Genomic DNA, 25,590 nt, shown 5'->3' with positions numbered 1-25,590 from the left:
ATAGTGAGCTCAAAACGTTTCATCATTATACAACACGACAACTATTATAAAAGGCCTTAGCAATTCTTCTAAAAAAAATCATGGGTTAATCCTTTTGTTCAGTGCATTTATAAAACTTTCATTCTAAAGAGAAATTGATTGAAACCATGAATAAATTCACCACAGACATTTTCAAATTTCTTGGCAAAATTAAATGGATCATCATTACACGAATGAACACTAAAAGTATTGTGTACATTGAAAATAGCGGTTTTTATATAATATTAGCGGACATATACCCTTTTTAATTTTCGCTCATGTGATAACTTGTTTAAAGTATAAATGAATGTTGGTGAACGTATGCATTTCACCGTTACAAGAATGAACAAGTGGCGTGCAGACTGCAGAGCCGGGTGTGGGTGAAGCGGTGGTGGCCCCGGACATCCAAACGGGTGAGGTGATATGATTAGATCATTCTGGGAAAAGAACTCTATCAATTTGGTTAATTTATATCTAAATCGAATAAAGTGTTTATTTTATGTTTCATCTGTGTTTATTCAAAAGATCTTCCTATCTCTCAATATTTCTCAGTACTAAGCCTTTTACTTGAATCTCTGGGGCATTTGATCAGGCAGTTGGCCTCGGGCATCACTAGACCTCTGCAGTTTCTAGGGCGTTTGTATAATTCCTTTGCCCCAATAACATCACCTCAATGTTGTTGTTTTTTCTGCAAGTTATGGTTATTCCAGAATGGTTTCTGGAGACTATAAAAATTACTGAATGTTTTTGTTTATATTAGCTTCAAGTACGTAGTGAAATCTGTAATGAAATTATTTTGTCATTCATTACTCTATACAAAAAAAAGTGATGATTATTTAGAATTAAATTATATATCCATTATATTTTACAAAGTTTACATAAATTGTTCATTGTCATAAAAGGTAACATGGATTGCGACCTAGATTTAAAACACTAGTTTTCGGACTTCGTATTTCGGATAAATTATTCTCTACCTGTACTTACATGTATTCTACGTCCATTGCTTTTACAAGAAGATATTAGTGTTCTTTAGTACTTAGGAAGTCAGTTTATGTCTTTTCCCACTCGTTTAGTGTACTAAAAGACTAAACCGGGACCTGATGTGGACATTTTTTAACCATGAGGATTGGGTGGATTTGTCCATATTTTCGGAGAGATATTTTTAATGAGTGGAGGTTTGGAGATTAGATTTTTTTTTTTTTTTTTTTTGTGAGGAAGAGTTTGAGGTTGTCCAGTAACCATTAATGTCGTTTGAATCTAGAGGCATTAGGGGGTCTAAGGCAAGGGTTCTCAAAACATTTTGGTTGTATATATACCATATACCAAGGCTTTTTTCCTCCTTACCAGGGGGGTAGCCAAAAAGGACAAGGCACAAACACATTCCCACCCATTTCATCCCCGAAAACACTCCACACCCCTCCACCCTCCCTCCCATCTTAGCACCTCCTAGATGACGGGTCATTTTGGTTGTGAATCCAACAAATTACTTCGATAGATTCGCGACCCGCTCCCCACCCAACAGCAAAGCGTGTCGTGTCTAACAATCACTAGAACACGTTTCCTTGTCTATATGTATCTGCATGCCTGTCTATGTATGGTATGTGCATATGTATGTATGTGTATATGTATGTATGTATGTAAGCTTGTATGGGGGAAGGGTTACAGGATCTCGGAACCACTCAAAATTATTTCGCGGTCCCTCTGGGGGTCGGGACCCCCACTTTGAGAACCTCTGGTCTAAGGGAGGCTGAGTTGCTCTGTTGAGACAAGTGGGTCTGTTCTCTCCCTCTCTTTCTCTCATTCTGGGGCATTTTTGTGGGTTTGGGGCGTGAGGTCGGTGCAGAAGTGGAGTGTGTCTCGGCTTGGAACATAAGTTCTGTGGAGCTTTTGAGAAGATACTGCTGTTATATATATATATATATATATATATATGTATATACAAATATATGATATATATGTATATACAAATATATATATATATATATGTATATGTATATACATATATATATAAATATATGTATATACAAATATATATACACATATATATATATTATATATATATATATGTATATATATTATATGTATATATATATATAATGTATATGTATATATAAATATATATATATGTATATATATATATATATATATACATATTCATGTATACATATACTATATATATACATATATATATATGTGTGTGTGTGTGTGTGTGTATATATGTATGTATATATATATATATATATATATAAATATATATATATATATATATATATACATATGCCTTTTTGTTTGTTTATTGATCTATTTACTTATTTACATATCTGTTTATTATTTATTCGTCTATTTATCTCTTGTGCTACTTGTTCTCATGTTTCAGCTAAGGACTACAAGAGGAGGTAAGTGTGTGGTCAAAAAGGTGCGAGTTTATAGTGGGTGGACGTGATAGGCTCGCGTGATTTGGCAGGTTATGCATTGCAACGGAGTAGGGGTCGGAGTGAGGGAGTGAGAGGTTGGACGGCGTTGTTCCATGCTGTGCTTGTAACCTCTGGTGAGGTTGGTGGAGAGAGAATGTGAGAGGAGGAGGGGCTGTGGGTCGTGCCAGGATGGGTGGTGGGTCATAGTGCTTCTGTGTATGCGATTAACAGGTTTGACCATTATGGATCTCAATCTGATTCGACTTTCTCGGAAGCCAATAAGTTCCGAATCTCGAAACTAGAAGGCCGAAGGATTTCACGTTCAAAGCGGTCGACTGTGAAGAGGATGTTGTGTGGTTTTGGACACAGTTTGCGCGTTTAGCTGGATGTAGGCGTGGGAAGCTGTGTGTGGGGTCTTGAACAGAGTACACATGTACCAGGTTGATTTAAAAAAAAAATGCCGTCTCTTGTGATGCCTCAAATAACGACCATTGTTTAACGGTAATGTGCGAACATATTGCTTCACAAATTATGATTCCCTGGGGGTAATACCGCACTTAAACTTGTACATACATACATACATACATACAGTATACCAAGGCTTTTTTCCCCTTACAAGGCAGGTAGCCAAAAAGGGAAAGGCATAAAATTATTTCCACCCATTCCATCCCTGAATACACTCCACACCCCTCCACCCTCCCTCTTATCTGAGCACCTCCTGGATGACGGGTCATCCCTGCACCTTGTCCACTGCCCTGGATCAGAAGCAGTGTCGCAAGACACAGCACATCCACAGCAAGGCCGCTTCATTAAATCGGCGACCCCCCCTCTTCGTCCCCCCCAGTGCATAAAAAGGAGAGGACGGGGAGAAATCCCTTCGGGCTGCGTCAATTTTGCTCACACATACTACCTCACCCCTACCCCCCTGCCTATTCCACCTCATGCAATCACAACATAATCCTTATACAACCATTCTCCATTCACCCCTGTCTTCTGTCCTCTCCCGTCCTTCCTCAACAGACATTCCCCTCTTCCCCAAAGCCCCCTTCACCCCATCCATCCACCTCATCCTAGGACGTCCCCTCATGTTCACTCCCTCCACATCTGCCTTCCATACCTCTTTTACTAGTCTTTCTTCACTCATTCTTAAACTTGTAAATCCTATTATTAAAAAAAAAGGAGCATGCAACAGTGAATTAAATATCAATGACTTGAAAGAAGACAATTGCGAGAATACGGCAGTAGTTAATGTAGGTGAAAAAAAATAATGATAATAATAATAATGATAATAATGATAACAATAATAATAATGATAATAATAACAATAATAGTAATGATAAAATACCAAGGGCTTATAATAATAATGATAATAATGATAACAATAATAATAATGATAATAATAACAATAATAGTAATGATAAAATACCAAGGGCTTAAGAGCCAGTCAAGGTATGCACCCACTCCCACCCTGCCACTCTAGGTGGCTATGTATATAAAAAAGTAAAGTGCACAGGATCAGTACCAAAAAATCGGCTTGTGTTAAAGTTTCTTGTCAACAATAATTCCAAACACGAAGTATGCACGTTGTGTCCTCAAACGTGACGTCATGAAGATGACCTGCGACAGAACAAATTAAATAAACAATTGAATAAATTAATAAATAATTATATAAATATTTGAATTAATAAATATAAACAAAAGGGCGGCAGAGCTGCGGAAGGTGGGCGCAGCAACCTGAATATCATTAATAGGAAATGTGTGTGTGATTCACCATTGTCGTTCACCACGTGCTTGTGTTCGTATGATTCACTACGGTCTTGGACCACGTGTTGGACCTGTGATCGACAGCTACTACCCTTCCGTATGAGAGCTCATATATGACCCGATCTATAGACACAAATGTATACTATACTTTGGCTTAGTCATCCCCTTATCAGAGGGAAAAATACCTTATGTATATTATATACATTATATATGTGTATAAACCCAAATATATACTTTTCAGCATTGATTACAACAGTATCTAATGAATGGTTTGAAATGGTTTCTATATTTACTATCTAGTGTCGACCTAAATCCAGTTCAGCATATTCCTGCATATAACAACACATTCCAAAAACAATCCCCATTTCCCTAATTAACATAATGAAAATGGTGAATTGAAATACCCCTGGGTATGTCTACTAATACTTTTATTACTGAAGTTAGAGCTGAATTATAATTTAGTTAACAAAAATAAAATATGGGTATCTGGGGTGTACAAAGAGGCACAGAATTAGCGGTGACGAAATACATCCTATAGCCGTGGGTTTGGGGGCTCGTAAGGGCATGCCACATCCTGGAATTTTCCCGCGCCCATAAAATGAGTCATGAAAATGACGCATATCAAGTATATGGACAAAAGAGGCGTGTCGTTTTATCTCCCTTCTCACCCCTGTTCTCTGACTTTAGCTTCTTTCATTTGCAAGTATTCGTTTCTCATCTTCGTCTAAATTCATGTCAAACATATGTCAGCTTCCTGTTTACATAGTCTCAGTTCAATAAGATCCGGGATCAATCGTTAGTTGCTAACGTAGTATGTCATCCCGGAGTAATAGTGACGAAAGAGACATCCCATCGAGCCTGTATCTCCCGCAGTCGGTTGATACCACCTGTTGAAGGCTGGCACTTCAGCCATGTCAACAACCATACCCACCTGGCCATACCTCTAGTGTGATATTTAAATCTTTTCCAACACCTTTGCAGAAGAGGCTGTGATCAGATATTAAGTAGCTTTGGGTTTCGATTCAAGCACCATGTAAGCCATTTAAGTCTCTAAGAGAAGAGGTGGTCGTTGTGCTGCCATCTATCGGGGGACTTGTCATTGAAATCCCCGAGTACCTATAGTTTGGGGTTTGACACCCGTTTTGTACGTGTGTTTCAGGTTCCGGAGGTGAACATTATTTATAATTTCGTCTGTGAAGGTAATGATATATAGTAAATTTAAATTGAGGTCATAAGTATTATTATTCTTCGTATATGGTAGAAGGTGTAAAGGGGCGAGGCGAAAGAACTGTTCCTGTGGTTGGTTACATTCATTGAAGTTCCAGTACTGTTGTCATTCATAGTTTTGCCACTACAACCCAATTCGCAAGAGAGAGAGGGAAGAAAATTAGACAATACTTCCAAATAATATGAAGTTGTAGGCAATACAAATTACAATGAATTCAGAGTTATTAAGAAGGACACAGTAAACTAGTGTTAGTATATATGTTACATGTGTACATACAAATATTACAGGCGGATCCAGGATTTCCAGAGTAGGGGTTCTCATATTTGTTTTGTATCCTAGGTGACATCATTATTATATGCCCATTTCAGAGAATGAAAATATTTTTACAATGCGACTTACTATATGGAATATGTATGTTATTACAGTAATTATATGTGATAAAAAAAGAAAAGAAAAGTTTTACATGTTTGGAGTGTGTGTATGTTATGTATATATATATATAGAGAGAGAGAGAGAGAGAGATTGAGGAGTGTTGTACATTGTAACATTTGTTCCAGTTCTTTACTCCATTATTTGGTTCCTCTTCAGTGCTATTACAAGAAGTAGTATACATAACTATAAGAAAAGAGAAAAGTTTTACACATTTGGAAGGGTGTGTGTGTGTGTATGAATATGTAGATAGGTAGATAATGAGGAGTGTTGTACATTTGTTCCAGTTCTGTACTCCATCATTTGATTCTTCTTCAATGCTATTACAAGAAGTAGCGTACATAACTATGTAATCAGGTGGAGGCTGACTTACAACTGAAAGCCAGCTTGTCTGGCTATCTTATGTCTACTTGCACATAATTTTGTTGTACTTTGTACTCTGTAGCTAAGCTGAGGCAATCCATGGTAACCAGGCTGTTCTTTTGGCTCTAGTTTGTTGATTTGAAATTGACTTTGTAGCAAAACCTAACCATTTGGAATTTGCTTTGGAGTAATAGACAAACAGGTGCCATTCTTCCGTTTTATTTATGGACAGTGCCGTTTCCAATGTACAGTGATTTTAGATTGGTCCAAATAGTGATCATAGGGCCTGTTAGGCAACTGTGGTAGTGTTGTCTCCTTATTATGGTTGTATATGATAATTTTCCTATTCTTGAAGTGTCTGGGTGTGTTGGAATAAGGTTGATTTGGGTTCACCCAAACTGAAGACAGTGAAATATTGTTGCTGAGGCAGTTTCTGGCAGAAAATTTGCCAATATACCATGTTTTTCTGCCAATACCATAGCCTGACAACCATGTTGGATTAGCATCTCTATGGTTAAAAAAAAAATAAAAAAAATTGGAATCCCAGTCACTATTGGGTAGAAACCTATCCAAATCTAATGTGATCTAATCTAGCTTAACCAACTCTAACATAACTAACAAAATGTTTTCCACCATAACATAACTATGCAATGAAAGTATATCACCTATAGTTAATACATACATACATATACCAAGGCTTTTTCCCCCTTCCAAGGGAGGTAGCCAAAAAGGGAAAGGCATAAAAAACACTCCCACCCATTTCATCCCTAAATACACTCCACACCCCTCCCACCCTCCCTCTCATCTGAGCACCTCCTGGATGACGGGCCATCCCTGCACCCTGCCCACCGCCCTGGGTCAGAAGCAGTGTCGCAAGACACAGTACATCCACAGCAAGGCCGCTTCATTTAATCATTGACCCCCCCCTCTCCGTCCCCCTTTGCATATAAGGCGAGGATGGGGAGAAATCCCTTCGGGCTGCATCAAAATTTACTCACACATACTACCCCACCCCCCCGCCCATTCCTCCTCATGCAGTCACAACAGCATCCATACACAACCACCCTCCACTCACCCCCGTCCCCCGTCCTCTCCCCCCCTCCTCAACAGACACTCCCCTCCTCCCCAAAGCCCCCTTCACCCCATCCATCCACCCCACCCCAGGACGCCCCCCCATGTTCACTCCCTCCACATCCGCCCTCCACACCTCTCCCACCAGTCCCACCCACCCACTCCCTCCACATGTCCAAACCATCCCAACATAACCTATAGTTAACATTAAAGTTATAATAATTGCTTTTATATATATTTTATTGGAAAAGCATTGAACTTTGTACTTCCTATTTATTTTTCATCTGTTTAGAATCTGACTGTTGGATGCTTTGAACTGTAAGTTGAAACCTCTTTAGTCTTGTCCCTGGACTATGATCTCATATATGCATGTGTGGCAGAGTAGTGTATGGGCATTTATCTGATGATACTATTTCTTCAATTTTAGTTTCATAAGTTGACTTCCCTGAACTCCTGTCCCTCTATTTCTTTTTCCTTTATTTTATTTATTTATTTATTTTTTATATAATGTATTTTCTTAAAGCCCTTGATGTAAGTATAGGTTGTACCTTCCATCATGTCATTTACATGGATAAGGAATATTATAGGTACTAGTATTGACCCTTGTGGGACTCTGGTAGTCCTGACATCTCCTTTACTACTGTACCTGTCCCTCAGGACAGTACTTCTATTTTTCAAGATGGTTCACACAATCCATGTGACCCTTTCTTGCAAAACATCAATCACCATCAAGTAAAAGTCTAATAGGTTTGACACGCATGGTTTTCTATATTTGAAATAATATTTACTGTCCATCAAATATCAATTCAAAGTGTCTCTGAGCAAGATCCCATGCATCCACCCTTGCGACTCCAAACAACTTACTACAGGTTTGATCAACATGCTCCAATGAGGGTTGTCTCTTTTAAGTATCCAGTTTAAGATCCCAATAGGCCCCAAAGCTTTGCTCACATCTGGTGATTGCAAGAGCTTGGAAAACATCTTTCACTTCTACATTTATATCTTCTAACCCAGTATTATTGATCACAACTATTTCTTTAACAGAATCACTCTCACCATACTGAAAAGAGATTGGTAATGTTTGTTGATTATATTAGAGTTGATGCCTCTTGAAATTAATCACCATCCATGTTAGCTTGGAAATTTTCTCCCTGTGTCATTGATAAACCTGTAGAGCTGTTATAGTTCATTTTTCCATTTATTGATGGTGCCCTTTCCAAAGTTTCTTCTTACCTCTATTTAGGTTCTTGTGTAGTTATTTTTAGCTTTTCTATCCTTCTTTTGTTTTATTAATTCCTGTCTTCCTCCATTTATCTCAAGCCTTTTCTCTAGCTTCTTTAGCTCACATTTTTTGTTAAATAGGCATGTTTACAATTTTTCCTTCCACTGAACCTCCGTGCATGTTCGTTCAAATTGTAAAAATTTACTTTTGTTTCAGTAATATTCATGAATCCCAGTCAGTTTCAAAGAATTTCATTTAACTTTGGATGTTTGTCTTCCAAAATTTGAGTCTGCATGCAATTTCTCAGCTCCACCTTCCAACTAAAATTCAAATGTTATATTTTCCCTTTTTTATGGGGCAAAGATACCTCAGTGAGTCAGTAGTGTTAGATTTCTTGAAAACTACCAATTTCAGTCTTGCTGAAATGTCATCACTTCTCAACTTGTCTTAACCATGGGGTCATATATTATCCATCACAATATTTCACAAGGAATTTTCATTTACACATGCTTTCCATTCATCCCAATTGTGCCTAAGAGGTGCTAGATGGATAACTTTAATGGATGAGGAGAATGATTGGATTATTATAAAAGAGAAGGTATGAATAATTTTGAAAAAAAAAAATGACAAGACACAAGGTTTAGATGGGTAACCTATGGAATATCTAATAGTGATAGCGGAATGACGGGTGAGATTGTCCAATGTGTGCCTCAGGGAAGAAAGTGTTCTTATTGATTGGAGAAGAGTATGTATAGTTCCACTATGTAAGGGAAATAAGAATGAATGTAGTCATTTTGGAAAGATAGTTTATCAAGTATAATTTGTAAGGTGTGTGGGCATGACTGGGAGGAACAGAGGGAGTGATTGGGAGAGAACAGTGTAAGAGAAGAAGAGACTGTATGAATGAAGTGTTTATGGTAAGGGAGGTGGGTGAAAAATATGAAGCAAATATGTTTTAGAAGTCCCTGAACTTTGAGAAATCATATGACAAGATTAACAATGAAGCAATGTGGAGTGTTGTGAATGTTTGGGATAGGTGGAAGTCTGTTCAAAGTGGTTAAAAGTTTTTGCATGAATGATAGTGCATGTGAGGGTTAAAATTAGTGAGTCAGTTGGTTGAAGTGAATATAAGATTGCACCAAGGTTGTGTAATGACACCTTGGTTGTTTGATGTGTATTTGGATAAATCAATCTACCTTGGTTCTCTTACAGGAAGTATACAAGAAGCCACCAATTGAGCCCATCACTGTAAAAAGATATAGGGTTGATATCTGAATAGGGCAATTGACAGTTTAGTGTAAGGTGCACTGCCCAACTCTCATTTTACCCACTCAACACAAAATATCTTTTTTAAGTGATTAGTTGGTCAGTCTGGTGGCTATTGCCATGGGTCTCTTGCAAGAGAGACCTGGAGTAATTAATCGATCAATAGACATGATCTCTAACAGTCTTCTTTTAGGCAAGGTTTTCTGAATAGAATTATGATGCCTACATTCCTGTATTAATCAATTCACCAAATATAACCCAGAGTTATAGATTGATCAATAGACATGAGCTCAAACCATCTTAGCCACCAAAGTATAGAGCTAACTGTATACTGAGGGCAGAGACAATAATGATAATTATTACATAGTGTTTCATTGACTACCCATAGCTCCACAGTAGCCAAAAACCCTTCCAAGGTCCTTAAATACTTGTCTTGATAGGAACATTGGAATGTTGTATATTTTGTATTAATGTAGGTCTGATTTAAAGTCAAGCGAAGCACAGTTGTCCTATTTGTACCATGTAAACCTGTTCTACCTGGCATGTGGTCAGATTGTCAGCAACAAAATCATCTCTCCCAAATGGAGGGGCTGGGCTTGTAACCTGCTCCTGTCAAACCCTCAAGCCTGTTATATTGCTAGCTGTAGTGCAAAAATTGCAAAAGCACATTGGACCAGGTCATGGATCCTCTGGCAGGCTCTTGGCGTAGTTATCTGGGATATTCTTTCTTCTCCAATAATGATTGATTACCCTTGTATTGGCAGAGCTCATGAGGCTTTAAATAAAGTGGCTCTCACTGAGCTGGTGATGAAGTATATTTCAGTTCCTATGACTGTGGAACCAGGAACAGTTAAAAGTTTTCTCCAGAATTTTGCAAAATTCAGATTGCTCTCTCTCTCTCTCTCTCTCTCTCTCTCTCTCTCTCTCTCTCTCTCTCTCTCTCTCTCTCTCTCTCTCTCTCTCTCTCTCTCTCTCTCTCTCTCTCTCTCTCTCTCTCTCTCTCTCTCTCTCTCTCTCTCTCTCTCTCTCTCTCTCTCTCTCTCTCTCTCTCTCTCTCTCTCTCTCTCTCTCTCTCTCTCTCTCTCTCTCTCTCTCGCTCTCTCTCTCTCTCTCTCTCTCTCTCTCTCTCTCTCTCTCTCTCTCTCTCTCTCTCTCTCTCTCTCTCTCTCTCTCTCTCTCTCTCTCTCCTCTCCTCTCCCTCCCTCTCTCTCTCTCTCTCTCTCTCTCTCTCTCTCTCTCCCCCCCCCCCCCAATGTCCTTTGGTATTTTGTATAACACACACTTCTTCCTTGTAGAGTATGTTTACTCTTTTCATTGTTTTGAACAGTGCTGTCATGTCACCTCTTTTCTTTTAATGCTGGTAGTTCCAGTAGTCTTTCTTCATACGTTAGTCAGCTAACCTTGGAACCGTCTTGGTTGATGATCATTGAATTGTATGTGTGTGTATATATATATATATATATATATATATATATATATATATATATATATATATATATATATATATTACTTTTCATGTGGGGACTACACCACAGCAACATACTTTCATCAGGGGTATGTCATATCATTATACGTGTGTTGAAATGCCACTTTTATAAAAAAAATTATGAAAATGCTCATGAGTATGCATGAACAACCTCCAATTTGTTTGAAGTGCTTAGCACTATTAGGACCCTGAGAACTGGGAAACCTTCAAACTTGAAACTGAAAGATGTAAGGGAGTGCACTGAAGAGTGTCCAAGATCAAGGAGTAGTGTGGCATCATATGAGACACAGAAATGGTGGACTAGATCTCTCTTGAAGAGGGATAGGGAGATGTATTTTCAGAAGAATGGATGAAGATGTTGAGGGTCATTTTTATACATATTATTTTAGACTTGCTTTGCTTGGCCCTAAAGAGAATCTATTCCAAATGTGTGACCTTGGTGAGCAGATGATCAACTAGTGTCAGACATAGATGGGTATAAAAGTTGTCAGGTCAAGTATTTTGAGCTGTTGAATATGGCTGACCCTCTAAGTAAACAACTTTCCTTGTATGGTGTTCTAGTAATGGTTGTTAATTCACTGTTAGATGAAACTCTACCCTCTGAGTGAGGTTAGAAATGTGGCTGGCATCTGCAATGTCAGTGCAAAGTTACTGAAAGAGTGAGGGGGTGGGCATGATCTGTGGTTTTCCTGTGGTGTTGTCTGCCATTTAGCAGTCCAGTACCATTTCTTCTAACAAGAAAAAGGGTGGGTCATCCCTATCAGGAAGAAAAAGAAAACTGACATGTCTGCAACAGTTAACATTGATTGATATGCCAGGCTAGGTTTTCTCCCATCTGCAAAAGTTCCAAAGATCTGAGCAGTCTGGGTTCATGCCCAGTAAGTCATCAGCTGTTTGTTTCCAAGTTCCTTATATTCTCTGGTACCAAGTGCCTTTGGAGAATTATGGAGGTATGATTGTACCAAACCAGCAATGGCTCTATGATGCTTGGTGAAGACCAGCATAACTTGTGAACATCAACTTTGGCATTGTGGGTATATGACATACTTCCCAGATGGTGATCCTTTCGAGAGTTATCTTCACAAAAGGCAACCCTCAGTGGAGATGAAAAGGACATCCACAGAACTCATGGGTGAAGCAAGTTGACTGATCCTAGTGAGATCTGTCTAAAATAGAAAAAGTGGTTGTGTGGGAGTTTGCTCTGGGAATGATGTCTACATGCACCTTCCAATGTATACTCCCTATTTATCATGATGTTCTTTATCATTGGTTAGTAGTAGGAGGAGGGGAACATTTTTCACTTGTTGGCTCTTTTTATGGTAACAAGTGTGAGTTTGTGTAGAGGGTAGTAAAAGTTTGATAGAGGTCTTGAGTTCATTCCAGATACTGAGTGTCATCTCATAGGGGCTGCACCTTGAGGTGAATGTGTTTGAGTTTTGCAGACATGATTGGGAAGTGACTCTCTTGTGTTTTTCCCACAAGATCACAATTTAGTGGCACCCATCATTGGCCCCATGAAAACAAGATAGGATCATCAAGTATTCTCTACTGAGAGGGCTTCCACACAGATGAATGAAGTAGCTTAATGGTGGCCATAGTAAATGGAAAATTGACACCCAGTAAACATAAGGGAGACTTCAAGAAACCATAAGGCCTGCACTAGGCAGTTCCATGTCCATTACCGCCTATTACCCCTATCCATAAAATTATCTATGCTTCTCTTAAGACAACCAGTAGTTTTAATGCTCAATAGGTGGGTACTAAGTCTATTCCATTTGTCTTTCCCGAGACTAAGTTAAGGTGCCTAAGCTGGTCTTTTTATGGAAAATTTCTAAACCCTTTTATTGTTTTCGTCATTCTCATCAGTACTGATTCTAGTGAATTAACATCCATTCTAAAGGATGGAGACCAAAACTGTACTGCATAATCAAGGATAGTTCTGTCATTAGATAGAGTTTAATGTCTAGATTGAAATAGATTATATAGCTTCTTTGCTTCCAAGGGTATGCCATGGAGATGAATGAAAAAGCTTGGCAGCAGTCAAAATATTGGGGGAAAATCACTAGGTGTAGAAGGGTTAAGGGTAAGAAAGAAAAAGTAAAGAGCTCTTTTCAAAATGTGCTGTCTGCCTCAAAGAAAGCAAAAGAAAATATCTTAATTGTAATCTTCTAATTTCAAAAATACATCTGGTAACCAATTAAGGTATAGTAATTAATATTCTTTTTCTGTATGGTCCCCAAATCTCATTAGATGATAGATCAGGAAAGGTACAGCAGCAAGCCACAAACTAATACCAAATATTATATTAGAAACAAATTGTGTGAAAACTGCCCACGGCATTGAACCTTCATCTATTTCCCTCCCCCTCAAAAAAAAAAAAAAAATCGTAACACAGGTCCTCAATATTTTAAAGGGAATTCATATATCAAAATTAAAAGTATTTCTATACTAAATACAATCAGATAAGGCATAATGGCCTTCAACTGTCTGGGTATAGATTTAGTCAAGAAGTGGAAGTGATTTTGCTAAGTGTGTAATGGAAAATATCCTCAAGAGGCAGTGGAGATAGTACAGTTTGAAGTTTCAAGGTTCAATTGAATACATCAAATCAAATCAATCAAATCAGCCATCCAGAGTCCACTGCTGAACAAAGGCCTCCTTCATAGCATTCCATGATTCACGCGACCGCGCCGTCCTGTGCCACGTCACTCTTGCAAACTTCTCGATCTCGTCTCTCCACCTTCTGTCTGGTTGAATATATACCTAAGCAGTAATCTGTAATGTCTACAAATACTTAGCTATTGTATTTTATTATTAAATATTTTATTTACATTATTTAAGTAATTCATTTATGCCTTGTGGGTATGCATTGCCATTATAACCGGTTGTCATTTTCATGGCCATTTTGAATCCCAGCAATCTGAAAAAAGATATTATCCTCATCTGCACTGAGCAACACATTTAATTTTATTCTGCTCCACCGGAGTTATATTCATCTCTTGCATCATTTATGTAGCGAAATAGTTATACCCGTTTTTGATGAACCCCTTATATACAGAACGACACTTTTCATATATTCCGGGACTTACCACACCATATTATTCATCTCTGTGGCATCCTTTCATTAGCAAAGGTTTTATAGGGGTCTCGAATTAACCACTTAACTGGAACTTATTCTATTACTCTGGCTCCCGCCAGGCTGTTTTATTAAAAGTGGTGTAGTTTTGGGTGCGAACTGATGGTAGACTTCCGGTATTTTAATTAATGACGCCTTAGTGACATTTTTGTGGTGGCTGTACGATGCAAGGGCCGACTCGTCTCGAATTCGATTGGTTTTATCATGAAGATGTACAGTAGGCGCGATTATCCGTTGGAGCTGCTCCTTCGGTCGGATGGAGTTTAGGGTCGGTATATCTTTTATCTTTTCTCGTTGCCACGCCAGTTGCTGTGGCCACTCTGGCGGCAATCAGATTGAAAAGATTAGTGGAAATATGCAAGGGAATGTGAAAAATCCACGTTCTATGCTACGGTTTTTATTTTATCAATGTGCCATTGTGCACTTGGTTTGCCGACGTTTTGCATCAATGATTCACGGTAGGTAGGTCTGGAAGGGAAAGGAGTTACGGAATCGACAACAGGTCTCCATTGATTGTCAATCCATGAGAAGTGCAGAAGGAGAGAGACATATTTGCTCCGTCGTCATCCCCCAGCTAGCCAGGAATGGGATCAGGTGCATTGAATGGGATCCAGCGGTAAGCTAATCTCACGCCTCTCTTCACGCCAATTTAATGCGATGTATACTGTCGCTGTCTCGGTGTGCTCGGTTGTGCATGATTTCAGCCACTTAACAGTTGATTTTCTTATGAAATTGTAGCATCTACGGAATTTCGGAAATGCTGTTCTGTTTAGTGCGCTACAGTGCAGCACAAGAAAAAAATGTGAATGTCAATTTACTAGAAGTGGTTTTTACAGCCCCTGATAATTCGTTGTCCAAAAATCGTTGAGCATAACCTATTAAAAAATGTAACTTATACTACAAACGAAGATTAATGAAATATAAACGCCACACTTTTTTATTTTTTTATAAAGAACTACTCCGAAGAGTTTGAAGAGACGATCTAGTGTTCTGTGACGGTTTGCCTGCACCCAGCAGCAAATCAGCGCTCACTGTCTGGCAACTGCAGAATTAGCGAAGACTCATATTTGCACGCAGGCGCTCGGCCGAGTGTGGACTGAGCTGCTGCGAGGCGCCGATGATCTAGTTGAAGTGTTACACTTTTACGTTCTTATCTGGTACGTGAGCAGTCGGAAGTGATATTTTTAATGCATTTATGTGACTGTATTTGGGTTAGGTTGTATATATAAATGGTTTATTTGTTCCTTTGTAAGTTTATTTATTTACGTAGATTAGGGACTATCAGTTAATGTAGGGCGGTAGGCTTCGTACTCGTAGAAAGTGACATAATTACATAAGAATATGAAAAATCGGAATACAAATTGTAAAATGAGCACTAGAACACTGTTGCATTTGATATTTATTGTAAAAGTTTAGAAAATGTGAGCAGTTCCTGAAAAACTCCAAGATAAGCAGCATAAAAATCGAAGGATGGTTGTGGTGAAGGAAGACATGGTCACGGTATGTGGTGAACTAATATGATATAGTTTAGTTTTCCTCTTGGAGAACATGATAGTGGCATTAAAACGCGCTTATCTTGAGAAGGCGGCAGTAATGTGAGGCTCAATGCAGTGTGGTGGTTGCGGCGTTCGAGTTGATGACGTCGGCGGAGGGTGACAAGGGAGTGAGAGGAGAGAGGAAGCAAGTGTGAGTTGAAGACCTGAACGTTGGAGGCAGTGGCTTGGCGGGAGCGCTGGAGAGTGCGTGGAGAGAGAGAGGAGCGGAACCGGGCTCGCTTGTTCCCCTCGAGATCTTAGTAAACTAAGGTCATACTTTTCTGGACAGCGGTGGCGGTGGTATCTCACCCAGCATGGCAGTGGCAGGTTGAGGTTCCTGCGAGTCTGCGACCGCGGGTGCGGCGAGGCTTAGACTCTTCTCACCCCACCCTGACAACCATGTGAATGCAACATGCGATCAAACCTCAATGAGTGACACTGGGAAGACATTCCGAAGTACACAAACTTTCGTTCTTTTCGCCAGATTGTATGATTATTTACATCATTTTTTGTCCAAATAAGTCGAATCCAACAATTTGTCAGAGATTGCAGACAAAGTGGGACGATTTACTCCTAAGTCGTCTTGGCCATTGATGGTCTAACGATAGTTAATTTAACTGCACTTCCTCGCCTGGACTCGTTAATCAAGGCGAAACAAGACCTGTGGAAGAGACCCAGCCATCCACAGGGATCATGGCGAACACAAGGTGCCCACTTCATGGGAAAGGAACAAGTTTTCAAACGCCTGTGGCAGAGTGAACGGCATCGGTCCGCGTGTGTTGGGCGTGATTCGGTTATGTGCGCCGACAGGTGGGTCCGTCGCCTCAATCTTCGCGTGGTCACGTCTCGGATACTCATGGGGAGAGTAACCGCAAGTTTGAAAAAATGTCTGAGCACTTGTGATCGCCACTGTCTGCGCCGCCTCGCCCCGGTGTGTTCGACACCTGTGCACCTGCAGAAGGACTCCTGCAGCGGCAGAAGAGCCAAAACCGTGTTCGTGAGCCATATTGCTTCTTGGCCGCTGTGTGGTCGTATTAATGGTGGATGGAGAGGAGGAGGAAGGGGGAGGAGAAGAATCAGGAGCACCATAGCCACTGTGGTCGACGTTGAGGGTTCTGGCCGGGTTGAATATTCAGTATATGGAAGTGGTGACGGACGGGAGAAATAGGTCGAACCTGCAAAGGCATCGTCAGCTACACCGACGGCAGGAAGTCTGTGGTAGTAGAGAGGGGGGACACTTTTAGTGCGTAACCCGAACTACCCATTGAAGGATGCGTCGTGGAATGAGATAAATATCATCTTAGACCGATAGATCTTATGTGATGATATTAAAGTGAGGAACTTTACCCCTAAGGTCGCTTTAATGCGGCCGAAGCCTACACCTGTATCCAGTATGCTTGGCCCAATCAGGGTAGGTGGCAGTCGCGGTTAGCAGTGTCCAGTATTTGCAAAATTGAACGTGTATTGACGGTTGGAGAACAATCACCTCGACGCCGAAGTTGCTCGAGGAAAACTTTAAGAAAAGCAGGAACTGCTTAACCTTTTCTCTGCTCAGTGGTTTTCACCTCTGGCTGAATAAAACCGTCTGGCGGTAGCCAGAACAGTGAATCAACAGCAGTAGAAGGGTTAGTGAAATTATTGATTTTGCAAAAACAAATACATGGTCAGACCTTACAATATAAACATGTTGTTTATGTGGTGTGCGTAGTGTCGATTGCGATGACTGGCTTTGTGAGGCCGAAATCATATCGTCACCAATCGTAGAAGAGAGAAAAAGAAAACTTTATAACGTTTCAAGTTCGACAACAGCAGCCCTACTCCCCGACACCACACAAGGCAGGAAGAAAAGGCAGAATCTGTCGTCACCACTCGCCAGTCGAAATCCAGGCGCAGTAATTAGTCGAAGTTGGACGGGTGGTCAAAAGTAGAGTAGGGAGAGGAGGGTCTGTGTGTTGTATAGACAGGAGACACTATCTGGCGTCTTAATTTTGAGAAAAGAACGAACGGAGCCGGTGTGAGCCAGTGTGTCCATTGGTGCTTAACTCCAGCCTGACACAATACGCTCTTGGCATCGACTTTTTCCCCCCTCACCAAAAACACCTGCACTTTCATCACTGCGAGGCGGCAGCAACAGGGTGCGGCGCGCCTTGGTTTTCTGCGTCGTACTGGAAGCTTGCAGGCAGGATAACCCCAAACTCGAGCAGGTTTGTTGGCAGGGCCTTCGTGTGTTAATAAGTTAGGCTTGTTCCTGGCTTTGTCTTCTTACCCCTTCGACCCAGGAAGGTCCTTTATATTTTCCGTCTCGGCAGGTGACAGACGGTGTAATTCGACAAAGGCCACGATCGAGCTAAAAAGTTTAAGGCTGTTTTAGTTAACCTTTTACTCCTAATGATGATTTAGGTGTGTGTTTTATTTTAATTACTTTTTATTATTATTAATTATTTGTTTCATTTATTCATTTTACATGTATATATTTTTGCGTAACAGTAGACGTTTTGAGGGTTCAGCGATGGATATTACACGTGGTAGTTCTTTGAAACGGGAGTTAGTGGGGAATCGTCTTCTTACAAATCAACTTAGAATCCCATGTATTTGGAGGTGCAGCCCCGAGGGGCTGGCATTCGGTCTCCGGACAAGACTCCAAAAGTCTATCAACTTTGGGTATCTTCCTTTGGTTCTTTACGCGAAAGGAGCAGAAAACCGTTAGCTACTCTCCTCTTACCATCCGGTAACAGAAAACCTCAAATTTCTTACTGGAGGGATCTCTGGGAAGGCCCAAGGACCGTTGTTAGCTACTGTGGGGTTGCGGATTTTCATTCACTGAAACTCAAAACAGTTGTGTATGTTAAGTTTCTGCTTAAGGCGCTGAGGCTGAAGAGTTAACTCGTTTGGCATGCAGGTCGAGTTATATATTTTGACTGTTACCAGGCGGTTTTATTAATCTATTTTATTCACTCGAAGGGTAAAAAACCCATGTCGATTAAGGCTTTGGGTACACAGGTCGAGCTGGACCTTGATTGTGGTTGTCCAAACAAGTTTATTCAAGGAAGGGAAGGATCTCACGCACTGTAAGGGTTAGACCATTGGTTCTCGCCCAGTTGTCTCGTGTACATCAGGCTTATGTAATGCTGTTGTGTATTACTGTTATCTAGTCGTCCGGAAACAGCTTCAACACTGAATTAAGATTAAGTTTTCGGTTTGTGGTCTCAGGTTTAGAACCACCGGGTTAAAACAATACCTGTAACCAGCTAGGGGCTTATTGCGAAGGAACTTACAATGGAGTGATTTATAGTCGGGTAGTGATTGATACGTCGCATATCATTTCAAACCTTCCATGTAAAACCTGAGAATCGGTCGAGGAAAGAACATAGATCAACATCTAACAGGCCCATTCTGCTAGTTAAGTAAGACTATAAAGCTTGAAGGAAACTGCAAGAGACCGTAAGGCCTACATTAGGCAGTGCGATGTCTGTTACCGCGTATCATCTCTATCCATAAGTTATCAAATCTTCTCTTAAAAAGATCAATAGTTTCAACGCTCACTACATACTAAGTCTATTCCATTCATTAACCACTATTGGTAAACCAGTTCTTGACTATTTCCTTCTTGAACCTAAATTTGTCCAATTTAAACCCAGTACTACGGGTCCTACCGTTCTGTCTGAATGTGACGACCTTGCCTGCATCTCCCATGTTAAAACCCTTGACCCATTCGAATACCTCTATCAGATAACCCCCGCAACCTACGTCTTTTCAGAGCCTGTCTTCGTGAGGTATACGGAATCGCCTGCGTTAAGGATTTGAAAGATATCAGATTAGTCACCACAGATGTCTGCCGATCACCTGAGGAATTGCTAGCATCATCCCTAAACCGTTGGCGCCATGCATTTCAATTCTCGAATAGAATGAACGTTCGGTACTCTTCGAAATCATCATATGGGATGTGATTTAGTAGATAAACTTTGCAGACTGAAATTTTGTTGTGCTTTTACGTGGTTCGGTGTTCTAAAGAGGAAGCAGAAGCGAACAAACTTAGTCACCAGAAAATGGCACAGACATCGTGTCCCCCTACCCACCCACCCCCACCCCCTTCCTCTTATAGGATCAAGAGTGGAAGAGTATACCCTCGGGACGGGGTTAAAAGGGGGTATCCTGTTAACAAAAACACGCTTTTGGAAGCAGATAATTTCAAGTTAACTTCTGGTAAAGACATAAGCAATGTCGGACCCCTGCGTAAGGGCCTTCCAAATAATTTCAAGTTAACTTCTGGTAAAGACATAGCAATGTCGGACCCCTGCGTAAGGGCATGTTCTGTCGAGAAGCATGTACAAGTATGCTAAGCCTCGAGATGATGATAGAGTGGCCAGGTCCTTTCCTCTCCGTCTCAGCCAAGGAGATGAATGTACTTCTTCACAGCTCATGCCCGGCGGGAACCTGGGATGCTGCAGCGCTCTTCCATTGAGCTACACCACCCACAGACGTAGCTCGCTCCATTGTCATCCTGTACCTCCATGGTTCCACTGAAGGATTACAAAAGTTTATTCTTGAGGCTGGTTTTGGTGCTAGTCTTCTGCTTCCCTGGTGTTCTTGGCGTGAGATTTAGAACTCGTGAGTGGAGGGGAGGGGTTGAGTCTCGTGAAATTCCACCTCTGTACAGCATCCACGTCACAGCACGGGCTACTGTACCCTTTGGAGCAAATTTGGACCAGAACGAAGAAGCTTTTTCCTCTCTTGGCCCCTCTCTAAACCACTGGTGAGATCGCCAGACCAGAAACTCTCACTGAAGTCAACTCTTGGGCCCTGAGAATTGTGCCCCGTTCTGTGGCTGTCCGGGAATTTCTGCTCCAAGGAGGTATGGTAGCAGAACGATAAAACGTGTTATTTACGAGTGAGAAAAAAAAAAATAGAAAAGCTGGGTAATGAAAGATCGGATTTAAAAGAGTCAATGGAAATTACATTTTTTGTGAGTCCTTCGTATGGAGCGAAAGGGTTGAAGGACTAATTTGTAAGTACCTCAATCCATGTGGGCAATCGCGCTGGAAATGGTTAATGCTTTCGACATTGGATGAGCCTCTGGTGGATGGATGGATGGTTGTAGTGGACACATGTTTACTATATTGCAGTTTGTGACTACAAAAGGGTTCAAAAGCCGGGCTTTGGTTGATGGCAGGAGCCAAATTTAAACGAATTTATTATATGTAGGACCCCGTTGGGGGTGGGGAGTGGGGGATGAAAGAAGGAGTGTGTCGTGATCGATTTGTTTTTATTATATAATATATATATATATATGTATATATATATACATATATATATATATATACATATATATATACATATATATATATATACATATATATATATATATACATATATATATATATAAATATAAAGCAAGCCGCTCAGGCGAGGGTTCGAATCCCAGTAGGAGAGTTTATTTCCTAAATGTCATGACACAAACTATACATACATATATATATATATATATATATATATATATATATATATATATATATATATATATATATACACATATAATACACATATACATACATATACATATTTTTATCCGATACGCTTGACCCCTTTTAATTTGACTTGGCTCAAGGATAGTTTGCTCCGCATTGGGCTCGACCCCGTGGCAGCATTTGGCATGGTTCTCGTTGCCAAACCCATCGGCACAACAATCTTCAACTGCCCAAAGCTGCTTCGCTGGATCGTTGTCTTTTCATTGCTCTGGGTCACTGTGTCGTTGCTCAATGATGATGGTGGGGGTGATTGTGATTTTAATTATACTAACAATGGGAATAATAATGATTCTAAGGATTGTGAATAAGAAAATTATAATGATTAGTAATAATAACAATGGTTGCTCTTGACGATTTTATGCAACTAAAGGTATATTGGAGACGAAACGGTGGTTGGCCGACTTGACTTCTTATTAATGACCGACAATTTTATTCACCTCGAGGTAGAATCTTGGGATTGAAGGGATGTAGCCATCCACCAGTAGCCTTTTCATTTCTAGATACATTTTCCTGACCTGAAGATAAAACTAGACGACAGGTAGAATAAATGTCTGATTCACAAACTATTTCCGTAATCCTTCTAGCCTACTCCTGGACTCACCCACCCACCAGCGTTTTATTACCGCTGCCAGCGTATTTTATTTTTATGTCAGGACTCGGAGGCAGAAAGCGTTAGGCCTATTTCAATTGAGCCAATTAACATGAAACTACTTTATTCAGATTTCGTTCTGGCTAGCACCAGACGAATTTATGTAAACGGGCGTGGAACATTCGAGGCTTGGGTGGTTAAGGCGTTAGGATCCTATGGACGGCAGAGAAATGGTTGAGGAAGTATGGCTTTGGGGTTGAAGGCGGGAGGTGAGGCTCGGGTTTGTTTTTAGTACCCCCGCGGCGCCTTTCGTAGGCTTTCGTTCTGCAGTGAACGAGTACCCAGGCCTGAGATGAAGCATCCTCATGGCAGCCACATAAAAATAAAATGTTTAAAAGTTTTCGCCAGCATGTTACCGTTACGCATTATGTCGTAATAGTGATACTTTTCACACATTTATGTAATAAATTTTGTCATAAATGAAGGGGTAATCATTTTTACGTGTTATTGTTTATGACAAAATACGTTGAAAATTACAAATGTTGGTGGGTAAATGTTGTGAACGTATGTTTTTGGTTGCCTATTGTGTCGCTGAACATCTACGGGGCTGATTTGCTATTCAGGTCTTGTGGATGAAAGTAGGATTCATTGGATGGACTGGGTAAGGCCATCTCGAAGCCAGGTGGTCTGCCTAGGCCCCATTTTGTTCAGGATGGCATCAAGTGATTTAAATCAGTTGAGGGAATGTCTATGTCTTGAGGGATTTGGTTGGGCTGACTTTAGATGATGTTATTCGTTGATGAAAGAGCCCTAGATTTATTTCAGAAGGTTAAAACTGCCGTGTTAAATACATTCTACCTTTCGACGATTTACACTAATGTTCTTAATTACTTTGCAATTATAAGACTGCACTTTGCACACAACCCACTGCCTGAGTCGAGTGGTCGTACATTAGTGCATACGTGCAGCTTGCAGTTGATCCATGGCAAGACGTGATGACCCAGCATGTGCAGGGGGTTGTCGCATGTCGTCAACCAACTTAATGTGAAATGGTTGTAATTTGTAATAATATATACTGTGTGTATATATATATATATATATATATATATATACATACATATATATAGCCTACCCGTGTCATTTTTAAGATGTAAGTTGTAATATTGGTGGCTAACCTATTTTTTTCTACATTATTCATCCAAACGAAACTCCCCAATGTCGTCTTAAGATATATTTAACCTAGGCAATGTTTCTTCTTCATTAGCGTCTTTTCCTCTTGCCTTTCCTCTTCCTCGTTTTCGTTGCTTACGTCTTAATAATTTTCTCTGTTATCTTCTTGTTGCCTGCACGACAGGCGTATTTATTGAGCTGAATCTAGTAAACTGGGGCTTCTAAATCCGTCCGGTTTTGATAGGAGCGGTACAGACTTGTAAACCATAAACAACTATCAGCACATTGCCAGGTTGTTTCTACAACTGATTTCCACTCCTCGAACAATTAAAACAAAACAAAAAACGCTCAAGTGATGGTAACAAGAAGTCGGAGGGTGGGGGTGGGGAGGGAGAGTTATGAGTGCCGAATATGTTCCAGCGCTTGATTCCCGCCACGAGCAGCGAGCGGTTGGGCTGTATTCGTATGTTCGGTGCGAATTGAACGTCAGCGTAAAAATAATTCTGTTGCTGCTCAGGTGGGAAGTATTGATGCGGAGAGAGGACCAACTTTCTCATGGATACACTATTAAAGCGTCGCAAGGAGGGGGGACGTGGTAATTGAAAACGCGAATTTGCATATGTCTGTTCCTTTGTAGGTCTTTGTAGGTGTGGGGGGGGGGGGAGGGGTCATTGCTTCATAATTTGTCTTCAGGTACACCAGAGGGTTCTGTCGTCATGTCTCTCTCACTGTCTCTTTCTCCGTCCCTATCTCTCCCTTCCTCTCCCTCTCTCTCCTTCCCTCTCTTCTCTTCTCTCCCTTCCTCTCCTCGCTCCCTCTCCTCTCTCCCTTCCTCTCCTCTCTCTCTTCCTCTCCTCTCCTCTCTCCCTTGCTCTCCCTCTCCCTACCTCTCTCTCTCTCTCTCTTTCTCTCTTTCTCTCTTTCTGAGCGCCCTACTAATTAAAGCTCATCTCAATGTTTATTCATGGCAGTTGCTCTCTCTCTCTCTCTCTCTCTCTCTCTCTCTCTCTCTCTCTCTCTCTCTCTCTCTCTCTCTCTCTCTCTCTCTCTCTCTCTCTCTCTCTCTCTCTCTCTCTCTCTCTCTCTCTCTCTCTCTCTCTCTCTCTCTCTCTCTCTCTCTCTCTCTCTCTCTCTCCCTCTCTCTCTCTCTCTCTCTCTCTCTCTCTCTCTCTCTCTCTCTCTCTCTCTCTCTCTCTCTCTCTCTCTCTCTCTCTCTCTCTCTCTCTCTCTCTCTCTCTCTCTGGGCGTCCTACTAAAGCTCATCTTAATGTTTCTATTCATGGCAATTGCAGAACGCATTAGTCTTGTTATGTCAGTTAGTTGGACTTGATTGTGGCAAAAGAAACCCAGGTGTCTGTTCATCAGCTTCAAAATACTCAATTTCTTCACCTTTCCTCTCGGCACGACCTCCCAATAAACTTTTTTTCTTTTTTTCTTCCACCATTCCGATATTCTTCCAGTTAGACGTTTCAGATTTGTTGGCTTGTCCCTTTCGCGCAGTCTCAACTGGAAAACTCGAATTTCTGTGAAGTGTTTGCGGCTCTTGTAGCGGCGTTATTTCTATTTTTATTTCGGCTTTGGCTACCCCTTTACGAGGGGGAAAAGGCGATTGATGTATGTGTACGTGATCGTCTTAGCTGTTGTCGAACGACTTGAAAGTATCCAATTCTTCACTGCAAGAAATACACCTCGCACGAATATAGCGTTTCTTGGTTATTTTATTTTGTATTTATTTTATTTTGCATTTCAGTTTTTTTTTTTTTTTTTTTTCCGACCCCCTGACCATGATGGAGTCTGAAGACATTAATGTAATCAAGTCTTCTCTCTGATGGGTTTTAGCCTTTGCCTCCCCTCCATATCTTTCCTTGATTATTAAATTTGGCTCATTTTTTGCTAATGGTCTCTGAGGAACGATAGTGTATTGACACTTTTATAAATTACCATATGTGTGTGCATATACGGTATATATTTATATATATGTATATATGTATGTGTGTGTGTATATATATATATATATATATATATATATATATATATACTCATGTATATGGTGGTGGAAAAAGAAGTTACGGGTCTAGTTCCGATAAGTATAGAGCGAAACCGGTCAGGAATAAACTCAAAAACTCGGAACTAGACCCGTGACTTCTTTTTCCACCTTCATCAACATGTCACAGTATCCCAGCTTATATATATATATATATATATATATATATATATATATATATATATATATATATATATATATATATATATATATATAAGGAAAAATTCTTGTTTACCAGAAGGCCGTGCACCATCTGCAAGATCGTAATTGTTACGGTTGACTGACGAAGAACACTTGCTTGTCAACACATATTCGGCTAATGCCATGGAC

General features: G+C 40.4%; 1 protein-coding gene across 6 annotated transcripts in view; it reads left to right on the top strand.

Moving 5' to 3' along the window:
• The first annotated feature begins 5,309 nt into the window (after positions 1 to 5,309).
• LOC143039494 (uncharacterized) overlaps positions 5,310 to 25,590 on the top strand; it is a 957,356-nt gene continuing 937,075 nt past the window's right edge. For 5 of the 6 annotated variants that reach the window (XM_076209611.1, XM_076209609.1, XM_076209610.1 and 2 more), the window contains exon 1: positions 5,310 to 5,395. The gene's annotated coding sequence lies outside the window, so the exon portion shown is untranslated. Of the gene's footprint in view, positions 5,396 to 17,990; positions 18,137 to 25,590 lie in introns of those variants that run through there. The other variant, XM_076209606.1, reaches the window with a different exon arrangement.

This window comes from Oratosquilla oratoria, chromosome 26, assembly GCF_046742065.1.
Source record: "Oratosquilla oratoria isolate Oo_2021 chromosome 26, ASM4674206v1, whole genome shotgun sequence".
In the NCBI taxonomy this organism is placed as follows: domain Eukaryota; kingdom Metazoa; phylum Arthropoda; class Malacostraca; order Stomatopoda; family Squillidae; genus Oratosquilla; species Oratosquilla oratoria.
The sequence above is the reverse complement of the archived record's forward strand: the minus strand, read 5'-3'. Positions and strand labels throughout refer to the sequence as shown.